The sequence below is a fragment of the Pinus tabuliformis genome, chromosome 9 (genome assembly GCF_031772625.1).
Source record: "Pinus tabuliformis cultivar Carrire ecotype Pingquan chromosome 9, CPIR1, whole genome shotgun sequence".
NCBI classification, from domain to species: domain Eukaryota; kingdom Viridiplantae; phylum Streptophyta; class Pinopsida; order Pinales; family Pinaceae; genus Pinus; species Pinus tabuliformis.
The window spans coordinates 1,615,034,497-1,615,044,080 of record NC_142307.1 but is presented as its reverse complement, the minus strand read 5'-3'; positions in this window follow the sequence as shown (position 1 = coordinate 1,615,044,080).

Below are 9,584 nucleotides of genomic sequence, written 5' to 3'. Positions count from 1 at the left end.
TTGTCATATACTTGTAAATAGTCTTCACATTACTCATGTAGATGAAATCAATACTCTAAAATTTAGGTCGAAAACCTATGACGTTGAGAAACTCAATTTTGGGTCTCTAAGAGACTGATAGCAGGGACTAGGGTTCAATTTATTCTATGATAATAGGAGGTCACAATATTTTGTAATAATGCTAGGAGTAGTAGCTATTGTGATGAGTAAGGGCAGAGGGGTTCCCCTCCTTCTGATATTCGCTCTAGGTTGAGCATAGCCAAGATCCTTAGAGAGGGTTCCCTGGCTCCTCACAAGTGCCTATTTTGGACGATAAATGGCAGATGGGTTGGCGGAACCAGTCTAGGTTAGGTTGTATTCCCTCCCAATTGAATTTTGAATCCCATAAATACTAGAAGGCATAGGATAGACACTTGAATATTGTTCAAATTTTCTGAGGTGACTAAATGAGAAAGGAATACATATTATGCTCGGTTATGTGTATACATGAACATCTCCCAACCCCTGCTAGAATCCATAGAGTTAGATTATCAAGGGGAAATATGGAATCAACCAATTGATTATGAACATGTTCCATTTAGATGTTGCCTCTACCATGAACATGGCCACCTTATTCGGGATTATCCATTGTGACAAAAGGAGTAAGAAACATAGAATCTTTTGGGGAATGATGTTTTCTCTGTTATGTATGCCATGGAGGAAGACGTCAACAAAGTGGAGGACACACAGATGGTTGATAACTTGATAGAATATACCTCTGACAAAGAAGCCCAAAAGAAAAAATTGGAGGATGAGGCTATCCAACAATGGGAATTTGAATTTTTTGACTTAGCGCGCTTTGAAGAAGTCGTCCTGCTGCTGAGGCAAGAACCCAATAAAATCTCAGGGTAAGAATGGATTCTGGTTAGTATTGTGAATGAGTGGGACAAATAGGATATGGGGGAGTTAAAGAAGGAACATTAGGAGTAGTATGCTAACTATTACCTTAACTAGAATACCAAACGTCATTAATTGGCACTAGAAAATTCTCAAGGAGCTCACTCTTTTCAAGCCTTCAAAGAGAAAGGGAAATAAATCCTCCTTAAGGACCTCACCAAAGAGCTCAAAAAGAAAGCATGAAAGAATAGGACAGAAGCAATGAAGGCTACCAAACAAAATATGGAAAATTTTGACCAGGTAACAACCTTGCTGGAGGTAATCCCACATCAACCTATTATTTCATAATGAATTTGTTCTCATGGAACATTAGGTGGCTTAATAGCAAAGGGAAGCAACATTATCTCAGAGAAAGGATTAAAATGGAAAAATCGGCAATTGTTATTCTATTGAAAATAAAAATAATGGGCGATAAAATGGCTGATATTAGGTTAATAGAAAAGGGAAGCAACATTATCTCAGAGAAAGGATTAAAACAGAAAAATTGGCAATTGTTATTCTACTGGAAAAAAAAAATAATGGGCGATAAAATGGCTCAATTTACATAACAATGTTGGAAAGGTTGTCAATCAATGGCGCTTGAGGCAAGGGGTAGTGCAGGGGGCTTAGTTGTATGGTGGAACCCCAATGAGGTATATTTTCAAGACTGGATGGCCAATACTAGACATTTAATGGGAAGGTTCCAATATGTAGGAACCAAAGAGTTTGTTTTCTTAACAACAATGTATGGTCCATCTTCTATTGGGGCCAAAATCAATTTTTTGAAGCAACTTGTGGACACTAAAAAAATCGTTGGGGACTCCTTATGGATTTTTGATGAAGATTTCAACCTCATCATAACATTGGAGGAGAAAAAATGAGTACAAAGGTTGGACCATGTATCAATCGCTTTTGATGGATATATAGAGAAATTACAATTGGTGGATATGCCAACAATCAATGGTCTATTTACATGGAATAATTGTCGTGGAGGCACACATCAAATAACCAACGATTTGAATAGATTTCTTCTTTCCAAAGGCATCTTACAAAAGGATATTTTTTTGAAGCTACAATTTTTCCATGCATGGGATCTAACCATTGGTTGATTCAATTGAAGCTCAACTTGAAGAAATCCCCCCTCAACCATTGTTCTGGTTTGAATGCTTCTAGCTTTAGGCCCTTAGGCTTTTCAACATTTTACACAAACAGTGGTTGGAGATGGATATGAGAGGTAAGTCTAAAATCCATACCTTCCAGCTCAAGTTAAAGGCATTAAATCTCAAAATAAAACAGTGGAACAAACAAGTTTTTGGTAACACTTTTTAGGATAAGATAACATTTGAAAGGAAAATGGAAAGGATACAATAGCATATGATTCTTGAAGGTAGATATCCATAGTTGGTGATAGAAGAGGGAAAAAATCTTAATAAATTGGAACAAATGTGTCAACAAGAAGAAGCACCCTAGAAGCAGAAATCGAGGGTACAGTCGCTCAAGGAAGGGGAACAAAATTCAAAGCTTTTCCACAACTCCATGTTACAGTGTTTTCACATCAATAGAATCTTATCCATTATTTATGATGATGAAGGGAAGATACAACATCAAGAGATTTAGCATGAATTGATGACTTATTATTAGGATATTTTAATTGAGAATTCCTCCTAGAGACAACCATCTATTAACTTAGTTCTTCATTGTATCGCATAGCTAGTAAGAAAGGACTAGAACATCGCCTTGATGAGACTAGTTTATTTTCAGGAGGTAGAGATGGTGGTCATGCATATGGCCAATAATAAGGCACCAGGCCTGAATGAATTCACTTCATATTTATTTCAGGCATGTTGGGGATTTCTAGTTAAGGATATTCATGAACTATTAGAAGAGTCGAGATAGACTAGATCTTTGGAGCCTGCACTCAATGCAACATTCTTCACTCTCATCTTGAAAGGAGGACATTTGAAGATTCCTAAGGGCTTCTGACTAATTACACTATATAAATATACAAAATTATTTCATCAGTAATTCTCAATCGGTTGAAACTAATGCTCCCACTTCTAATATCACCTAATCATCTTGGTTTTGTGGAGGTTCAGTAGATATCATATGACATCATCATTGCATAAGAGATTATTCCTTCTCTCAGGGTGACTAAATGCCCAAGTATTATCATTAAACTTGACTTGTCTAAATCTTATGATCGATAAGTTAGACTTATTTGTTTCAGGTTCTTTGAGCTTATGGTTTTTCTGGAAAATGGATATCTTGGGTGTTGTCTCTTATATCTACAGTTTTTTTTCTCTATCCTAATCAATGGCTCACTTTTGTCCACCTTTATCTCCTCGAGAGTTTTGAGGCAAGGTGATCCGCTATCACTTTTTCTATTTATTAGAAATGGAATGGCTTGAGAGAAAGTTTCATAAATTATGTGATTTGGGGCATATGTATGGGCTACATTTATATGGTAAGGATCTTCCTACCTCACAACAATAATTTCGTGATGATGTGGTCCTATTTGGGCTACCCACAATGAAATAGGTAAGAGGAATAAGCAAAATTCTAGAGACCTTCATGGATGCATCTGGAAACAAAGATAAATGAATATATTTTTTTTAAATTGCCCGTAGGCTATTCAGGTACATTTGACCCAAATTATGGGTCTTAAAAAGGGTCATCTACCTACAAAATACTTGGGGGAACCTCTTGTTATATATTCTAGTTGAGTGGCATCCTAAGAAGATCTTATAGAATGGACCCAAGAAAAGGTTAGCAATTGGACTTTCCGGGCTCTCAATTTTCCAAGTCGTCTCATATTGCTCAAAGCAGTATTACATGCAATTCCAAATTATTAGTTAGTGGTTATGCCTATCCCAAAATCAGTTTTTCAACATCTTCATTCAATATGGAGTGACTTTTTGTGGTGAGGCACCACTAAAATATGCAAGTGGTCCCATGTAGGATTGGATAAATTGACAATACCAAAATTGATGGGAGGATTGGGTCTTCGGGATCCACAACTAATCAACTTAGCTTATGGTATGAAGTTATAGTGGCTTTGGGTTCAGGGAGTCCCTCAAATTTGGAAGAAAATTTTTCTAAGGAAATATTTTCCTTTACACACCTAGGAAGAGCGATTATGTTTTGTTGGAAATTTCCAAGGATCTAGTCTTTGGAACTCGGCGCTGGAAGGAAAGGATCTAGTTAGACGGTATGCATTATGGAATGTCAAAGGAGGTAAAATTGCATTTTTTTGGGAGGATTTTTGGCAACAACTACCTCACTTGGAGGAAATTTAGCGGCTTCAACCCATCAACTCTTTCTAAAGGCCTCGGTGCTCATAAGGTATTATATTTTGGAAACCTTTAAAGGAAAAGCAACAATGGAGACATTGGAAGGAAAAAAGTGATTGGCCAAACATGATGACATCTACCCCTTGGAGGAGTTCCAAGAGATACTAGATAATAGGAAAATTAGAGTCTCTCAGCACCTTCTCACTAATATTGCAATTCTCTGGAAGCGGTTGTGGGATGGTTCATGTTGGACAAAGATTGTAACTTTTCTCTGGTTGATTTCTTGGGGCTAGATCCTTACCTAGGATCGCCTTCAAAAAAAAGGCTATAAGGGGTTGCCTTCATCTCCACTACGCTTCCAAGCAAAGGAGATAGCATAACACATTTTTATTACTTGTCCATTTGCAAGATGTATTTGTGAAATTGTTACATAAATCTTCCAATGTAGTTTACCATACTTCGGAGATGTTAAAAATTTATTAATTCAGTTATTTCATAGACGGTTTAATAACCCTATTTTTGTATGCACCTAGAAATTGGCTCTTGGTTTCACTATATGGAATTTGTGGAAAGATATAAACTTGAAAATGTTTGAAATGAAGAAAATGATAGCCTATATTTTAAAATAAATCATCCTCCAAAACATTTGGGAGAGAGTTTTGGTATCCTTCTTCACAAAGGAAAATTGGCTAGCCGACAAGTCTGATGATTATATTTTTAAAAACCTTGATATTCACCCCTCTATGTTGATCGCCTCTCCATATACTACACCGGGATCAAAGTATAACAATTAAAAATCATTTACACCTCCTTTGACAACCTTCATTAAATTGAGATTTGATGGAGCTTCCAAGGGAAACCCTGGCGTAGATGACTATGGAGGCGTTGTAGTGACTACAACACCCTCCAAAATTTTGGCCCGCATCCAATTTCAAAGCCTCCCTTGAGTTTTTACTTGATGTTTTCAATCACTCAGGTTCACCCCATGGGCTCGTGTTGATTCTTTGCACCCTTCTTGCTTGACCGTTCAACGTACAACTTTTTTCATATTGGTCTCAATGCCTCGCTTGCAACCATGTTATGGTCATGCACAAGGTCTTTGCTTCATGTGTACATGTTGTGTCCTCTATGTAAACATCCGTTGCACTCACACACGAATTTTTATGCATTGTCGCGCAAGCGTCGTCACGGTTGTTCAACGATCCATCACAAGAGTTGCGCTTGTCGCTCGTGCCGTTGGTCGGTCATGTTGAGGATATGTTGTCTTGATGGATTGAGGTGTCTTATCATCGAGTTATGCTGAGTGTTTTTTCGCAAGGTCACGTATGCAAAAATTCACTCATTCACACACTTAGTCATTTTGTTGCGGTTCTGACAACTAGACCAATCTCTAACAACGAGACCTTAACCTTGCAATCAACTCGACCAAATGTCACCCAAAACAACACAGAAGTGTCCAAAAATCCATTTCAATCTGTGTTTCCCGCAAGCTAATCAACCAATCCTCCTATTGGTCAACCAGAGAGTTTGACCTGACAGTGACACTAGGACTCACTCCCCTCAAAATTTGCGCAAAAGCTATAGACCTTGCCCGCTCCACTGACTAAGGAAATTGTGAAAATAGGTTGGACAGACACCAAGTGCCCGTCCCTATCTTCCCTCAAAAATTGCGTAGTTTTTCCAACTAGCCACCCAGTCAGCCGACTGGCTGCTCACCCAAAAAACTGCGCAGATTTCTGAGAAAACCCCTTAGTAGCCTAGCATCTTGATCAGCTCAGAAACTGTGTAGAGGTGTTTAGCAGGTCAGCCTCCCAACAATTGCGCATTTTGTGTGTCCATCAACCCCCCAACTTGCTATAAGCTCCCTCCAGGAATTTCATAGTTTTTGCTGCGAAGGCATCCCACTATGAGCTCCCTCGAGGAATTGCGCAATTTTTTCTGGAAAGCCTCTTGAAGCCCGCAACCAGCTCCCTCCAAGAATTGCGCTATTTTTGCTTCCAAGGACCTCTGCTGCCTAAACTGCTTCCCTCCAGAAATTGTGCAGATTTACCCTCCAACTGAGCCAGATCCTGCAGACAGTCATTTCTGATCTGGATCATCCATCTTAGTCTCCCAGTGACCTTTGTGCAATTTTCACTAGTAGTGCCTGAAGCTTGCATCCCATCTTGAAACTTACCTCGTGCAATTTTGCAGCCTTGTCCTCTCTCCCAGTCACCTGCATCTGAAAGAAAACGATCATGCATCATGGTAGACTAGGAGATTTATGGATTTGGTGTCGTCTCGTCATGAGTGACTACAAATACAGGTATATGAATAGAGATGACACGATGACAAATGGGATGAATGAGGAGAGTGCATGCAAAAGTATGTGTTCACGAACAGACAAACGAATGATGCATGCAAGGAGATGTGTTTTCGAACATACGACCATGCAAAGATGTCTTCATAGATAAATGGACATACGAACATGAAAGGATGTGTTCGTGAATGAAAAAAAGAGCAAACATGCGAGGAGATATTTTCGTGAACGGATGAACATGTCAAGCATGCTAAAGTACAAGCAAAGGAACAATGTGAACATGCAACATCAAGTGAACCCAATGACCATTGAGGACTTCACACACCTTTCCATGCGGAGGTGAATCTGTGATACACCAAGAGGACATCCATCACTCAGTAGCACTGTAGCTTGGCATGAACACCACCACCAGCATGAACATACCAACACTGTCATGTCAAGTCGTTTCATGAGTCATGTCGGCCACATAACTATTGTGGGCCATACTGTGTTAATAAATGTAATATAACATGGAAGTCCAAGAGACCCACTTGTAATCTAAAGAGTCATGTAGAGTTGATAAGAAAAATAGCCATGAGGGAATTCAAATAGTCACAAGGGCCAGTTTTACCCTTGGTTATAAATACCCCCTCATTTGTACATGCAAAAATTTTTTCACCTTGGCTCCTCCAACATAGCCTTGAGAGTCTGTAATATTTTCTTTGAGGAGAGAGTAGTGGCTACATTGCCCCACTTACGGGGTTAGTGATGTATGATGTATCGATGTGTCTTGGAACTTTCTCTTAATTCAGAAGCCTGTTCACAGGCGAACACATATTCACACATGTGTTGTAATTGTTTGTAAGATTAATATTGAACACTTGTAATACATGTTTCTTTAACCTGTGTTAAACAATTGAACTCATTCAGTTGTTCTAATACATATATTTATGAATAATTGTTGTATAAGTTGTTAACATTGTCCTGCACATGTTGGTGACCTCCCTGGACATCAGACAAAACCTTTCACATAAAAATTTTATAACGACTGTCGCACTCGCGCAGACTACCCCGCTCGATGTTATACGTGCTAGCTTACTTTGTGTGTTGTGACTGCCACATCCATGTGGATTTCTCTTTTGGAAACTGTGCATGTCCTATTGTGTTGTGTGTCTTTGACAAAGTTGGGAGTTCCTCCCTTCCGACTGGAGACTCACTCCCACCCTCTCTCTCTACTATGAAAGTACCTTGACCCAAGTAACACTAGCTCTCACAAGGCACACGAACCTCCTTGTTTGAAGACAAAGAAAACCACTGTCTCGTGCTGACAAGCAAGAGCTAAGGGAAACATTTAAGATAATGGGAACCAAGCCATCATACCAGATGGGACTCCTACACCAAATAGTGTGAGGTCTAGTTGGGACTTCATACTGGGGAGATCCCATGAATGTTGGCGGGTCCAACACCGTAAACATTATGGTACTAGAAGGAGGGACGCTAATTGTTTATGGTTGAATTTACTCTCACCCCCACTCATCAATCATTTGGTAAAGGCAGTAACTTGCACTCCCTCTCACCTACGTGCAAATCTGCAGTTGGTTACTCCTCACCTCCTAGGACTGAACGTGAAATTTCATATCAATGCCTTTGCTCCATCTGTCCCATCACCTGCTAGTTTGTGAAAGGAGTCAAACTGATCCCATGAATACAACATCTTCCATACAGATAAAGAAAGCCAAAACCACTCCCACGGGGGTTGTTGTATCATCAATGGAAGAAGCAGTTCTTTCCACACTTGAAGGTCTGGCAGAAGCTCTTGAGAACGAAGAGGAACCTCCGGTCTTCCAACAGGGAGAATGAGATACCCTCATGACCTTGGGTTCAGACTCTGGTACAGGAGGCAGAGGGGATGGCAGTAGAGGAGGCGGAGGCGGAGATGAACCAACAAAATCAGAGTCGAAACCATCTGATTCTTAAGAAGAGGAGGAGGATGAAGAGAAAGAAGACATGGCTGACCAAAATATGGAATGGATGACTTAGGGACCATTGGCTCTGCCGGTTCTTTGCACAAGATGCTAAAGTGGTCGGAGAGGATAATCACGAAGTTCGAACTTGACAACACAATGAAGGCAGAAGATCACTTACACAACTTCTACCTGCAGTTGCAGACACTTGAGGTATGCTACGATGACATTGCATGCATACTATTCCCATGTACCTTGGATGGTTGCACAACTGCATGTATCACAATATTCCTGTCAATTCCATACAGAACTGGGGTATGTTCAAACATATGTTTCTAGAAAAGTTTGTTGATGATAAGACCCCAACCATGTTACTCAAAGAATTGGGAAGCCTGAAGGTGGTGGGGAAAGAAAAGGTAAAATATTTCAATCAGAGGTTTCTATGCATATTGAATAAGTTTGCAGCGGACTTGAAACCTCATGATTCCATCACCGTTGATTACTACACATCTGCACAACCGACCAACATTTCGTAGTTCGTCAAACGAGCTACGAAACCAACACTGTTAGAAAACTGCGAAGAGGCAATCATTGTTGAAAAGGACCTGCATGAAATTGGGGTCATCAAGGATGATGAACCAACAAAGGACCCCCATGATGTGTGAAGGAAGCCACAACGGCAAGCAAGGGTGAGGATAGGGAAACAAGTGATATTGAAACCCTTACTTGTCTTGTCAAAAAATTGACAATAGAAGTGTCTGAGCACAAGAAACAAACCATTGACACATGTCCGATTAGTCGACCACCTAGATAGAGACAAGGAATCATGTTGTGAGGAAGCAATCATCTCCTGACTAAAACTGCAAAGAGCTCAGTGTTCCAGTTCGAACAATGAACGAACAACGAATTATGTACATTTCATGAAGATGATCATTTAGAAGGGTTTTGTTTGGACTGGAAGTGAGTTGTAGGCTCAGTATACAACCACACACTTGACGTAGCAAGCAGTGGACAGGGATAGCCAGGAGATACAAATAATGACGAAGATGTTTCACTGGATGAGGCATCAAGCTTTGAACATGTGGTAAAAATGTATCAGTGCTTGCAAGCAGCTTAAAATACGAACACTGAGAATCA